Source organism: Populus trichocarpa, chromosome 17 (assembly GCF_000002775.5).
Source record: "Populus trichocarpa isolate Nisqually-1 chromosome 17, P.trichocarpa_v4.1, whole genome shotgun sequence".
Taxonomy (NCBI): Eukaryota; Viridiplantae; Streptophyta; class Magnoliopsida; order Malpighiales; family Salicaceae; genus Populus; species Populus trichocarpa.
In genome coordinates this window covers 5,972,983-5,986,918 of record NC_037301.2, presented here as the reverse complement: position 1 = coordinate 5,986,918, position 13,936 = coordinate 5,972,983, and the positions used below count along the sequence as shown (strand labels likewise).

General features: G+C 39.0%; 3 non-coding genes and 1 pseudogene across 3 annotated transcripts; all 4 read right to left on the bottom strand.

The window, feature by feature from the left end:
* Positions 1 to 6,074: 6,074 nt before the first annotated feature.
* LOC112324869 (5S ribosomal RNA) lies at positions 6,075 to 6,193 on the bottom strand. Its single transcript, XR_002978868.2, has one exon. It is a non-coding gene; the product is annotated as a 5S ribosomal RNA (ribosomal RNA).
* A 415-nt stretch (positions 6,194 to 6,608) lies between these two features.
* On the bottom strand, positions 6,609 to 6,727 carry LOC112324878 (5S ribosomal RNA; annotated as a pseudogene).
* A 383-nt stretch (positions 6,728 to 7,110) lies between these two features.
* Positions 7,111 to 7,229, bottom strand: LOC112324872 (5S ribosomal RNA). The gene has a single exon (XR_002978871.1). It is a non-coding gene; the product is annotated as a 5S ribosomal RNA (ribosomal RNA).
* A 500-nt stretch (positions 7,230 to 7,729) lies between these two features.
* On the bottom strand, positions 7,730 to 7,848 carry LOC112324863 (5S ribosomal RNA). Its single transcript, XR_002979601.1, has one exon. It is a non-coding gene; the product is annotated as a 5S ribosomal RNA (ribosomal RNA).
* Positions 7,849 to 13,936: the final 6,088 nt, after the last annotated feature.

Below are 13,936 nucleotides of genomic sequence, written 5' to 3'. Positions count from 1 at the left end.
AAAGAGAGAAGGGAAAGAGGTAGAAGAGAGAAAAACACCCCCTTCCTCTAACAAACCCGAATTCATGTTTTCTTCCTTCTTTTTGATTAATTGTTCAGTAGACATGCAAGACTAAACTCTTTCTTGGTTGCAAGGACACATAAAGCTTCAGATTTCAAGAATTATGAGACCTAGTTTACCTTTTCTTTTTAGTTTATATGATGAATGAATATGTTTGTTCTCCTATGCTTATTTTCTATGATTGTTTATTTTAATTACTAGAGCGGACTCTAAGTTATTATTATGAACAATTTATTGCTAAGTTTGCTATCAAAACTGGAGTTGTGGTATATAAACTTGTGAAGCAACTAAGATTAATAATTGTGGCGGATCCAGATTAGTAATCTTAGGGAGAACATTCGATTGATCAAATCAAACATGGACTACGAACAATTATGTTGTCTAGATTAATCAACTTATATAGTTCTTAAGGCTGCCATTGAATTAAATTACTAGTGCGGACATTGTGGTTGTTTGATGATTAGGATTAGTTATATAACAGATCTATTAACAAATCAACATAAAAAAAGATAGATATTCAGAGTATAAATTGACGTCTTGTTTCTATGAAAGTTCTTTTTTTTTTTTTATGAAATGTAAGAAATTATATAGATCAAAAGTGAAACAAAGCTGGAAACCAGCAAGTCAAATATACAGACATGTACCAAAGGGAACAAGCTCCCTTGAGCAAATAAATACAACCAAAAAGGGAATATGCTCCCTGAACAAAGATATCAAAACCAGCAAGCAACAAATTGCAAGCAGGCGACAAAAAACCATTAATTAAACCCCAACATTTAACAATGCAATCACCAGCAAACCAATGGGGCAATTGACTCAGTCAACAACACAAAACTTTCATATAGCATTGAACAACTAACCAAAAAGATCAATGGGAGCACGAGAAGCTCCTTAAACCCAGCAACATACCAGCAAAGCAACCAGGAAAAGTAGAAGTTACAAAATTAAACCCAGAAGGGAATTCAGTAGCAACATGTCTCCCAAACAAGAGAGTAGGCATTGGAAGCAAGCAAAATGAGCAGCAATGGCAGTGACAGCCCATGACAAGGCCAGAACTAGATACCCCTGCGGCAACTTGCATGAAGATGGGACCAGCCAATTCAGACAAGGCAGCCAAACATGGCCTGCACACCCTAAACGTGGAGAGCATCCAGAAAGGAAGAAAAATGCTTCAGGCAGCAAGGAAAGGTAGGCGTACCAGCCAGGACATCCCAACACAGAGACAGTCAGCGCAAACAAGCCATAGCTAACACAACTCAGCAACACGCACAACCAACAGCAACACGCATAGCTTAGAGCCCAACCAATAGTAGCAAGTTTCTTCAAGCCTAAAAGACGCACATAGTCTCCAGAGCAGCATAAAACCAGCACAAAGGTGCCAAAATACCACTCGCAGGAAAAGAACAACATCAACATCAAGGTGCACTATCGCAAATAGACAGCACAAAACCTAGCTGGTGAACAAGAGCATAGCAGTAGCAGACCGCATATTCCTTAGGCTCTGCAGGCAAGCTTTAGGAAGCGCAGCAAAACCACAACAAACCCTCCAGGAAGGGTAGAGATAATTCAAGCAAAGCTAGGAGAAGAACCCTAGCAACAGACAAAACATAGCAAGCAATACTTGCAGGAGACACAAAAGCACAGGGCAATTTAACTAGGTATCATGAGAGGGAAATCTCATGTTTTGTCGGAGGGCTATTTAGACCTTTAAAGCTTCAGTTGAAACAAGGCTGGCACCAATCCCAACCAAGGAGTTCTGTACCGACAGACAAAAGGCCAATTGACCCTAACAGGGAAAGCAAAGAGCAGTTCCATGAAAGGGACCAAAAGAACAAACCTCCATCAAGATCATTCGTTGATAGGGTACAGAGCACCAGATCTCGGCTAGAATCCAGTAGATCGGGGAAGACTGTAGCCAAAACACTGATTAGGGCTTGTAGCGTGCTCATCGTTGCTACTCAATCGGAAGGCGCAACTAAGGACAACCATGGTTTGGATCCAAGGCTTTATCAGCAGAAACCGCTGTGCCCGAGGAGGGAAGAACCAAAAAGTCATCTACAGATGACATGAAGACAGGAGCTCGATCAGTTGTGGGAGAACAGATTTGAGGAGACACTCCTTTGGGGATAACGTCTCTCTCTTTCTATGATAAGTTCTTTTTTTTTTTTTATCAAATGTAAGAATTTTATAGATAAAAAGAACAAGCTGGAGACCAGCAGTACAAATATATAGACATAAAACGGGAACATACTCCCTTGATCAAACCAAAAGTAAGGCTAGCTTGCTGAACAGAAAAGCCACCATGAACAAATAGGCTTGTTCAGGGGAACAAACTCCCTAGAACAAGCAAACAACCAAAATAGAACAACAACGTGCTTAACAGAGAACATGCTCCCATGGACCAGGACACCTGTAGAACCTGAACTAGAAGCAGCAAGGAACAGGGACCAAACACAAAGGCCTGCAGAAGGGCAAACCAGCAGCTACTACCAGAGCACCCACAAACAACAGCAAACAGCATCAGGCAGAAGCTGATACCAGCAACGCAAAAACAAGCCTGCAGAAGGCAAACCAGCAGCTACTACCAGAGCAGCCACAAACAACAATAGAGACTAGACAGAAGCCTGAAACCAGCAGCTACTACTAGAGCAACCACAAACAGCACCAAGCAGCAACAAGGATGAAAAATAAGGCCACAGACAGAGGCTGAACCAACAACTCTGCACCAAAGGGAACAAACCTGCAAGAGGCTACCCAACAACTACTACCCAAGTAGCAGAAGACAAAACAAACAGGCAAGGCAACAAGCAATGCTACCCAATAGAAAAAGAAGACAGGCCTACAAGAGCAACAAACAAACATAACATAACACAAGGAACAGACTATATTGCCCTGAGTTCTGGAATCAGCCATAGAGAAGCTCCTGGAAGGGCATCTACCCATTCCAACTGGCTTGCCTGGATGACCAAAGGAGGATGAGGCAGCATCTCTACTTCTTGTTAAATATTGCCTTCGAAGAGGCGGTTCAACTGTGTCAGCAGTTTGACCTTCAGAGACTTGCACAATCTTAGGAGAAGCAGAAAGAAGAGGTTCAGGAGGACTGGACTTTGATGTAACTAGTTTGGCCCACTTGTGCCCAGAATCAACTGCTTTCTCTACCACATCCACTGCTACCTCAGCAGACATTGGATCAATCCCTGGCTCACCTTGAGGTTCTACCCTGTTAGACTGCTTCTCAACAGCTGCAGTTTCAGTTGAAGGGCTAGAACATCCAGAGGGGGCAGGAACTGTCTGAGAATGCTTCTTATGTTTATGGTTAGAATTGTTGGGGCAAGAAGAAATCATGTGTCCTAGGGTCCTACATTGCTTGCAAAAACGCGATAATGATTCATATAGTACCTGCTAGGACAGGGCCACACCATTAGGCAAGATGAGATTGATAGATGTTGGCAAGTCAGCTAGCAAATCGATCTCAACTAGCACTCTGGCATATGAGAGCCGGGTCATGGAAGCTGTTAGAGTATCAGAATGAACTGGCTTCCCAAGCACACTGGCAAGCTTAGAAAGACAAAGTGGTGACCAACACTGGAGAGGCAAATTAGGAAACCTAACCTAGACTGGCATCCGAACCATTTCAGAGGTTTCAAAATAAAAAAACTCAGGAATAATTTTTAGTATCAATGGCTGGCCAAAAACATAATAGGGGCCTCCACTTAGCACTTCAATCATGTCCATTTAAGATGAAAATGTGAAAATTAACCATCCAGAATCATGCATGGAGAATTTGGTGCTACATTTCCAGGAGCTATTAATAGATTTTGACAGGGATGTGTATCCTAGAAATTTACCAGCAATGTATCCAATTAAACTGAACCTCCATAGGTCTTTGTGCACACCCAAATCAGTTCCCAGTAAATGGCAAGATGTCGAAGCAGTATAATCATAAAAGTGAACTAATAAGGGGGACAGAGGGATAGAACCTGTGGGGTGGACCGGGGAGGAAGGTCTGTGGCTTCCTGAGGAAGCTTTACATTTCACGAGAGGTGGCGGTGGAGCTGTGACTCCACCCTTCGACCCAAGGTTAGAACCAAGAGAGTCAGCCTCAGCAAAGTGAACATGGCAAGGCCTTGTGGAGACAGAAGGTTCCACATGTTGCCTACAGGGGCCAGGAGAGGACAATGGAAGAATAGTAGGGGGTGTGCTCTGCATGCCCCTATTCCGATTCTTCACTCAAACCCTTGCCCCATGTTTGAAATTAACGACATCAGCAAGGGCTACTTACGTTGTGCTTGTGAAGACGAGGGATGTGACGTGCGAAACCCATAGTCTTGCTGGGCAAATCGTAGAACCGAGGACTTTTTCTTTGATTTTGCCATGTAAAATGACACAAAGAGATACAAAGAAGAGACTATAAGAGTGCAAAGAGCAAGAGAAGAAATTGTTGCACAGTGAGAGGGGAAGAGTCGCGCATAACAACGGTTTTCTCTTTGACTACAACCGAGAGCTTCTCTCTCTTGACTGCTCACTTCTATGATAAGTTCTTATTTCTGTAGGTGGATGTTTACTTGCGACCAAGGTTTGTTTTCTTGATAATTTTCTGATTTTATTTACTTTCGTTTGATAGTTTTCTGTTTTCTTTTGCTTTAGCCAGAGCAGCGGCTCAAAAAGGCCATAACCTGTGATCTGATCGTTAGATCGCGCCCAGATTTTTACAGGAGCTTCCAGAGCCTGTTTTCCTTAAAGTAGCCATGGAATCGCTAATCTAATTGCCAGATATTTAGATCTTGCAGACCTCACCCCAGGGCCCTAGTTTTTGCATAGTTATTAAACCCGTACCGGCCAGCGGGTCGGCCAACCCGGGGGCTGGATCGGTCCGGGTTTGTCAAAAGACCGGTCAAACCCGGTCGACCCGGCGGGTCAACCCGTGACCCGGGCGAGACCCAGCCAAGACCCGATTTTTTTTTTTTCAAATGTGGGATTTGAAACCCATTAGTATATATACTCTATGTTTCCAAGAAAAAAATTATGTTTTTTCAATGTGGGATAAAAAACTTTTTTGTTTAAATACTTCAACTTAAAAGGATAACATAATATCTTTTTAATGTGGGATTTGAAACCCATTAGTATATATGCTCTATGTTCCCAAGAAAAAAGTTATCTTTTTTCAATGTGAGATTGGAAATTCATTAGTATATATACTCTATGTTCCCAAGATAAAAGTTATCTTCTTTCAATGTGAGATTTGAAACACGTTAGTATATATACTCTATGTTCATAAGAAAAAAACTATGTTTTTTCAATGTGGGATTTAAAATCCATTAGTATATATACTCTATGTTCCCAAGATAAAAGTTATCTTCTTTCAATGTGAGATTTGAAACACGTTAGTATATATACTCTATGTTCATAAGAAAAAAACTATGTTTTTTCAATGTGGGATTTAAAATCCATTAGTATATATACTCTATGTTTCCAAGAAAAAAGTTATTTTTTTCAATGTGGGATTTGAAACCCATTAGTATATATACTCTATGTTCATAAGAAAAAAACTATGTTTTTTCAATGTGGGATAAGAAACTTTTTTGGTTTAAATACTTTAACTAAAAGCTCAACATAATATCTTTTTAATGTAGGATAATTTTTTTTTTAAAATATTCTTTTAAACTTCATTATTTACAATATGTATAGCCTATATTTACATGGATTTTTTCTTAATTTTTTCATATAAAATATTAAAACTTTAATTTTTTTTAAATTTTTCCGGGTTGACACAAGTTGACCTAGGTTGACCCATGAAACCCGGGTCAATCCCCGGGCCGGGTTTAATAACTATGAGTTTTTGTGGTTTTCTGCGATTTCCCTTGCTTTTCTTGAGGAAAACCTCGTGCTGCTACTCTCGGCAGACAGGAATGCTGTGCGAGAGAGGAAATGGAAACAAGAGAAAAAAAAAAGACAAAAAGGGCTGGGCGGATGGAGTGCGTAATGGGAGCCGCATGGGAAACGGGCAAAAAAAAGGAGTGCAACAAGAGGATTTCCCAAGAGGTCACCCACCCGAGTACTACTCTCACCCAAGCACGTTTAACTTCAGAGTTCTGATGGGATATGGTGCATTAGTGCTCGTATGATCACACCAGTGAGCCCAAGCACGCGCAATTGTTATAAGCGCTTCGAAAGCACCCGTGAGGAGAATCAAAGAGCAATGAGAGGCTCCCCGGCTGTTCAAGCACCGTCGCAAAAGGGCAGCGGCTCAGGGAAGCACGACCGGGACCTCGGAGCGGGCCGACTCACGCCAGACCAGAGAAGCTGCTCAAAAGGGCCATAACCTGTGATTCAACTGAAAGATCTTTAGATCTTGCAGACCTTGCCCTGGGGCCCAAGTTTTTACAGTTTTCTGTGATTTCCCTTGCTCTTCTTGAGGGAAACCTCGTGCTGCTATTCTCGGCAGGTGGGAACGCCATGCGAGAGAGGAAAGGGTGGCAGGAGAAAAAACAAACAAGGGCGAGGCAGATGGAGGTCGCGAGGGGAGCAGCATGGGAAACAGACAAAGAGGGGTGCAACACGAGGACTTCCTGGGAGGTAACCCATCTTAGTACTACTCCCACCCAACCATGTTTAACTTTGAAGTTATGATGGGATTCGGTGCATTAGTGCTGGTATGATCGCACCCGCGAGTCCATACACGCGCAAATGCTATAAGAGCTTCGAAGGCACGAGGAGGATCGGAGAGCGATGGGAGGCTCCGCAGCGGTTCAAGCATGACTGGGACCCCAAAGTAGGCCGGTTCATGCCAGACCAGAGCAACTGCTCAAAAGGGCCATAACCTGCTATTCGACCTCCGAATTTTTAGATCTTACAAACCTCGCCCTACGGCCCTGGTTTTTATGGTTTTTGCGATTTCCCTTGCTCTTCTCGAGGGAAACCTCGTGCTGCTATTCTGGGCAGGTGGGAACGTCGCGCGGGAGAGGAAAGGGAGGCAGGAGAAAAAAAAAACAAAAGGGCTGGGCGGATGGAGGTCGCAAAGGGAGCTGCATGGGAAATGGGCAAAAAGGAGGGGTGCAACACGAGGATTTCCTAGGAGGTCACCCATCCTAGTTCTACTCTCGCCCAACCACATTTAACTTTGGAGTTCAGATGGGATCCGGTGCATTAGTGCTAGTATGATCGCACTCGTGAGTCCATGCATGCGCAATTGTTATAAGCACTTTAAAGGCGCCCGCGAGGAGGATCAGAGAGCGATGGGAGGCTCCCCGGTGGTGCAAGCACTGCCAAAAAGGGGCGGCGACCCTGGGAAGCGAGACCGGGACCCTAGAGCGGGCCAGTTCGTGCCAGACCAGAGCAACGGCTCAAAAGGGCCTTAACCTATGATCCGACCGCTGGATCGTGCCCATATTTTTACAGGAGCTTCCGGAGTCTGTTTTCCTTAGGGTCACCATGGAGTCGCTACTCCAACCGCTGGATCTTTAGATCTTGTAGACCTCACCTCAATGCCTTTGTTTTTGCAAGTTTCTCCGATTTCCCTTGCTCTTCTCGAGGGAAACCTCATGCTTCTATTCTCGACAGGTGGGAACACCATGCGTGAGAGGAAAGGGAGGCAGGAGGAAAAAAAATATAAAAGGGCGGGGCAGATGAAGGTCGCGAGGGGAGCCGCATGGGAAACAGGCAAAAAGGAGGGGTGCAACACGAGGACTTCTTAGGAGGTAACCCATCCTAGTACTACTCTCGCCCAACCATGTTTAACTTTGGAGTTCTGATGGGATTCAGTGCATTAATGCTGGTATGATCACACCCGTGAGTCGATGCATACGCAATTGCTATAAGTGCTTTGAAGGAGCTCACGAGGAGGATCGCAGAGAGATGAGAGGCTCCCCGATAGTTCAAGCACCACTGCAAAGGGGCGGCGGCTTGGGGAAGCGCGACCGGGACCCTAGAGCGCACCAATTCATGCCAGACTAGAACATTTTCTTTTTTTGTTTTTTCTCCTTTTTCGGTGTTCTTCAACCTCCTTTTTTATAGGCAGGTTTAGGCCTTTTAGATGGGATGTCTAGGGTTTTAAATAGCTAAAACCTAGCTGGTTTTGCTAGAGGGTGCTGGTTTTGGGTATAAGTGGTTTTGTAGGGTGCTTTGGGACCAAGGTGAGCATTTTATGTCCGGGGATCCTAAGAGAAAGGTTTTGAACCCTTGATATGATCCTTATGTAGGTTTCTAAATGGAAACCAATGAGAAAGTTGGGCACTTTTCTGCAACTAAATGTTCCTGTCAAAGCTGACTGGTTGACCACTTTCTAGACTTCGTCAAAGTATCTCCGATGTCAACGTCGCTTGAGACTACCTGGACTTGGTAGAGGGGGTGCATGCCTTTCGATCGGACCCACTTTTGCTTAATTTGGAGGTCTATAGCTCTATATTCAATTGTTTGAAAGTGTACTCTCAAATAGCATAATGTCTAAAACTATAGTTTTGGTTGAGTAGGTACAAGATGTTGTGGAGATCCATGGAGAAAATGGGACGTAAACGTTTGATATTGCAGACATGCGGTTGTAAAGGAGGTGTTTCTTGATCAACTGATGGTGGTTTCAGCCTTTAGAGTGGTCAGAAACATCGTATTCAGTCGTCTAAAATTGCCACCTCAATCAACCAAAAACTAAAGAAGAAGAAACATAGTACTTTGAACAGCATCGTTTTGACTAATTCTTATACATTAGGGTTTTTCTTTTGATTTGGGATCTATCAAAGCTCAATTTAATTCTTAATCTTACAATTTCGCTCAATTTTATCCTTAATCCCCCTCTTTCTTTCTAATTTCATATAATTGCATCCCTGTTAAACTTCATTTGTTACCCCTAATTTCAAGCGTCTTTTATAAGTTGGTCCGTGGTTTTTGATTTATTCAATTACCCCCTAAATGACCACTAAACTTAAATTTTTTTGATTTAACCCCTGATTCCTCACTGATTTCAGTCCTTGAAGTCGCGCGCATTTTGCAAGTTGATCCTTGCCTTACAAAAAGTTTAGTTAAGCCCTTGTTTGCTCACCAGACTTTGATTTTTATACAATTAAGCTCCTGATTTGACTAAATCAAACTTTTCAAGCTTCCAAATGAGTCCCTAACATCAATTATTTCAAAATTGACTTTCAAAGTTGATTTCTCTTACGATTAAACTCTCAATTAAATAATTAAACCTTTTTTTAAAATGTAATTGAGTCTTTAAACACCAAAAATAAATATTTTTACTAAAAGTTTTTGTCAATTAAACCTTGGATTGCTATTTTGGCCTATCAAACTTGCTTGGCATTCTGGTATTTCATAATTGGGCTCGAGCATTTCTTTTCATGTTTACTTTAGGTGGGTGGGTGTGTGTGTGTGTGTGTGTGTGTGTGGGTAGCAACACATAGCATCCAAATTATAGTAGATGACATTAATCTTCCAATAATAAAGTTAAAAAAAAAATCTACTTCGCCAATTATAGGTCACACCAAAATTAGGAAGTTTTTGCTTACCAGAATAAAAATCAAATAAAAATGAATGGACTACATGTCCTCCAGCTAGGCAGGGAACGTGTCATTCACTATAATAAATTTTGGCCACCTTATGTAACTGAAAAATCAGGGTCCGAGTAATTTGGATCTTAAAATCCAAATTCCAACATATTTTTGTCTAAAAAACACACATCATAAAAACCTCAATTATCTCATTTTTCAACTAAAAAACACTTTCAAATCAGTCTCAAAATACAAAACAAAATCAAATTGAATAAAACAAACTTTATGAGTCCCAACCTATTTTTTCCAGCATTATTAAAAGCCTAAACCACCTTCATCAAACCCCTTTCTTCAAGATAAACACATTGACATTAATATTAGTTTTTTTTCTTTTGTGGTTGGGCGAATCGTTTTCTCTCCTCTCCCTTTCTAATTTTTTTTTATCTCCTCTCTCAACACTCAAGAATTGAAACATGAGAAAGATAAAGTTTTAGGATCGAATGTCAAAAAAATAAAAATTGCAAGGACCAAAAATGTAACAACCCCGATTTCCTACATCTTTTTTTCACAATACATTGGAAATTTTCAGGTAAATTTTTTTTTACATATACAGGTTTCACCAAAATTTCTATCAAAATTTCAGCAGAGTCTCCCCTATACTAAGAGGTCCCAAGTTTTCGACAAAATCATATCACTTCTAATTTTATTTCACATCCCAATCCAATCGTCCTGGATCTCAACCCAACCTCATCATCATCAACACAACACATCTTATTCAATAACATCATATAATGTAATTCAAGTGAAAGATTCGATTTCAACTATAAACGACACGATCAAGGAGTTGATGTCTTATCCTAAGTGCAGGAGTGTCAAAGTAATAAATAACCCAGCAAGACTAGGGTCGATCCACAAGGAGGTTAACTATATAAACTACAAATAAAGAAACAGATTTGAAGAGAATACTAATAGAAAAGGAGTTGAAGAGAGCTTTGAGTTGTGATATTGATGTAAGGATTAAACAATGATAAAACAATTGTCAAGGTTATAGGATTCACTAATGGTATTTCTAATAAGTATAGTATAAATTCTTTTATTTACTCAACTAGAAACCTCACACAAAGGAGGTTCCAATCGGATGATTTATCATTAATAGCTCATTATATATTATTAACATGATCATATTAATTATCTTATTAAAGTAACACAAATACTTGTAAACATTGTTAGGTATTCATGATGCTAAATTATGTTAACAGCAAATCAAGTTCCTCTCATAACAACGATGTCGGCTGAAGACTATGAAGGATCAAGCATTTATTGTACCAAGTGTTATACAACACAAATCTAGATTAACCATTTAACAAGCAAGGTATTAAGAATTGAAAAGATAAAAATGATAAGACATGTTAATAGCAAACTTTCTTGAATATAAGCATTGAAGTCCATGTTGAGTTTATATTATACTTATTCTAACACCATTAGTGTAACCTTTTCACCTTAACATAATAAACTTAGCTAAACATTATGAAGAAGAGAAATATAAATAAACAAGATAAGAACATGATTATGATATAAGTTAACTAAGTATAGGAAAGGAAATAAAAAGCATAAACAAGAGATTAATATAACATGAAAGAAAACTTTAACATTACAAAGAGAGAAAGCAAGAAAATGATCTTGATCTGAAAACCAAGATGCCTAAATGTATGACAAATGCCTCTTTTTATAGGCTAAAAAGAACTATTCATTTGGTAATTAACTATTGAATTAGTGGCCAACTAATGACTTAGTGGACTTGATGGTTTAGGTATGGATTTGTTTTCTGGACAGAATGGCATTGCTACGATCAGAATTTGGCAAAGTGGTCTTCATGAAAGTTGTAGGAATTTGTCTCAGCTTTCCATAAAAATAAAGAATGAGCTCATTTAGACTTCTAGAATCCAAGATATGGACTAAACACCGAACAATGTCTAGGCTGCAGGACAGATTTGGACTCCAAAAAGGAAGAATTGAGTTTTGAATGCCTCATGAATATTTTAGGCTTATGTCTTAGCTTTCCATCAATATAAACCAGACCTAAATCCAAGGTCTACAGCTCCAACTATGACCCAATGACTGAATAGTGTTCCAGTAAAAACCAAAATCTCTTCTCTAAACGTAGCCCTTTCTTTGTCCTTTCACTTATAATAGTTAATCACATCAATCAATCATTTGAATTGTGAGATATGCCTGCATAAAATGAGCATTTACCATAAATTAAAGTTATCTTATATTATCAGACTTGTTATTATAAAACATGCTTAAGTTAGGGAATTTAATGATACTTTAAGTGCAATATGATGATATAAAACCTTAATGAGAATGCACTTTATGTACTAATCACACCCCCCAACCAGCTTTTTACTAGTCCTTAGTAATTAAAGCGTTTAAATAGAAAAACAATTTGCAAAATCCATAAGCAAGGCATTCATCATTTAACTTCTTATTGATCTATTCAAATAAACAAACTCTTATTAAATTTATATATCTGTTTCATACTTCTTAATCACAATATTAATAAATCCTCTTTTTTTTGTGCTCAATATATCAAAACATAGCTATTGGGCTTTTCTTGGAAGAAAACACGCATGGTTAAATAAACATGCATGGTTAAATAGGTACTTAGAGTTACAAACATTAGATTAAAGTCATACATTCAAATTTACGTATTAATATTACATTTCAAGTTTTAGAAGATAAGTTTCTTAATTTACAAATAATTTTACATGGTCAAAAGCAAAAGGTAACTAAACCAATATCACTCTTAACGCGACCCTGATGGACCTGAAAATAGAAATTAACATATACACATAAATATTAAAATGTAGTAACAAACAATGACAATGACAGGTAATAATCTCCATAGAATTCCTTTTGATACATAAAATTAGGCATAAACCTCTTTTACAACATGAATTTTCCATCTATTACCCATATCCATCTAATATCCTATCCTATTTGCCGAGAATAATTTCATCTTGGAAATCTTATCACAACTCTATGGTTTTCGAACACCATCTCCTTATAAATCAATTCTCACTTGATACCAAGATATTCCTCTCTTGGTATCATTAGCTTATCTCATTCTTTTGGAATAACTAATTAATATTTTCCCTTCCATTTTTGGAAGGTAATTGGTGACACTAATAAATCTCATTGGTATCATTATTCTCCCAATATTGGGTTAGACTAATCAATTACATCACTTGTCGATATCAATACAACCGATTGGTATCATTAGTCTATTAATTCCCCGGAATAGTTAATCAAATCTTATTCATATCTAGTTTACTATTAAAGTTGCCAATGTCAAGAACCCTTGACATCATTAGCCTCCTTACCTGGAGTAGTTAATTACACCAGAAATAGTTGTCGATACCAATGTGACCCATTGATATCATTAACTATTCTCGAATTAACTATTCTCGACCCGGAATAGTTAATCAACTTATCTTTTTCACTGAACCAAGAGTAACCATGTCGATGTTAGTAATCTTTACTAACATCATTAGTCACCCAATTGCTCGGGATCGACTAATCAATTTAACAAATGTCGGCACCAATGAAACCTCATCGATACCATTAGCTATCCAAACCCGGATAGCTAATCAATGTCATCTGAAAATGCCGGTACCAATGAAACCTCATTGATACCATTAGCTATCTAAACCCGGATAGCTAATCAATGTCATCAGAATCTTCTATTTGTACTGATCCCCTTTCATTTTTCTTATTAACATCATATGCATTGTAACCACAGTTGCCAAGTATCATTCGCACACAATCTTAATTATCGACACTACGACCACTAAGCATAATTCACATAGCCTTGGTCACCTTCATCACAGTGCCAAGTATTAATTTATGCCCTTAGCCACCCTCATCACGATGCTAAGTATCATTGTAATGTATCCTTAGCCACCAACACTATGGTGACCAATTATCTATCATTTCTCCCCCAATCTCCAAGTCATTGTGTATACGCAATCCATACTAAGGTATGTAAGATAATTACGTCTATTCCAAAGTTATCATGGCTAATTTGATACCTATCAATGTAAGGTAATTGTATTCATCCTAATAATAACATAATTAATTTGATACATAACAATGCATGCAAGTTACTCATATTCGTTCAAACATTATCCTAACTAATGGAGGTATACCGTTGCATGCGAGATACTCTTATTCATTCCAACAATATCTGATTAGTACTTGAAAGTGCATTCTCATTAAGGCTTTATATCATCATATTGCACTAAAGTATCATTAAATTCCCTAACTAAAACATGTTTTATAATAACAAGCCTGATAATATAATATATCTTTAATTTATGGTAAATGCTTGTTTTTAA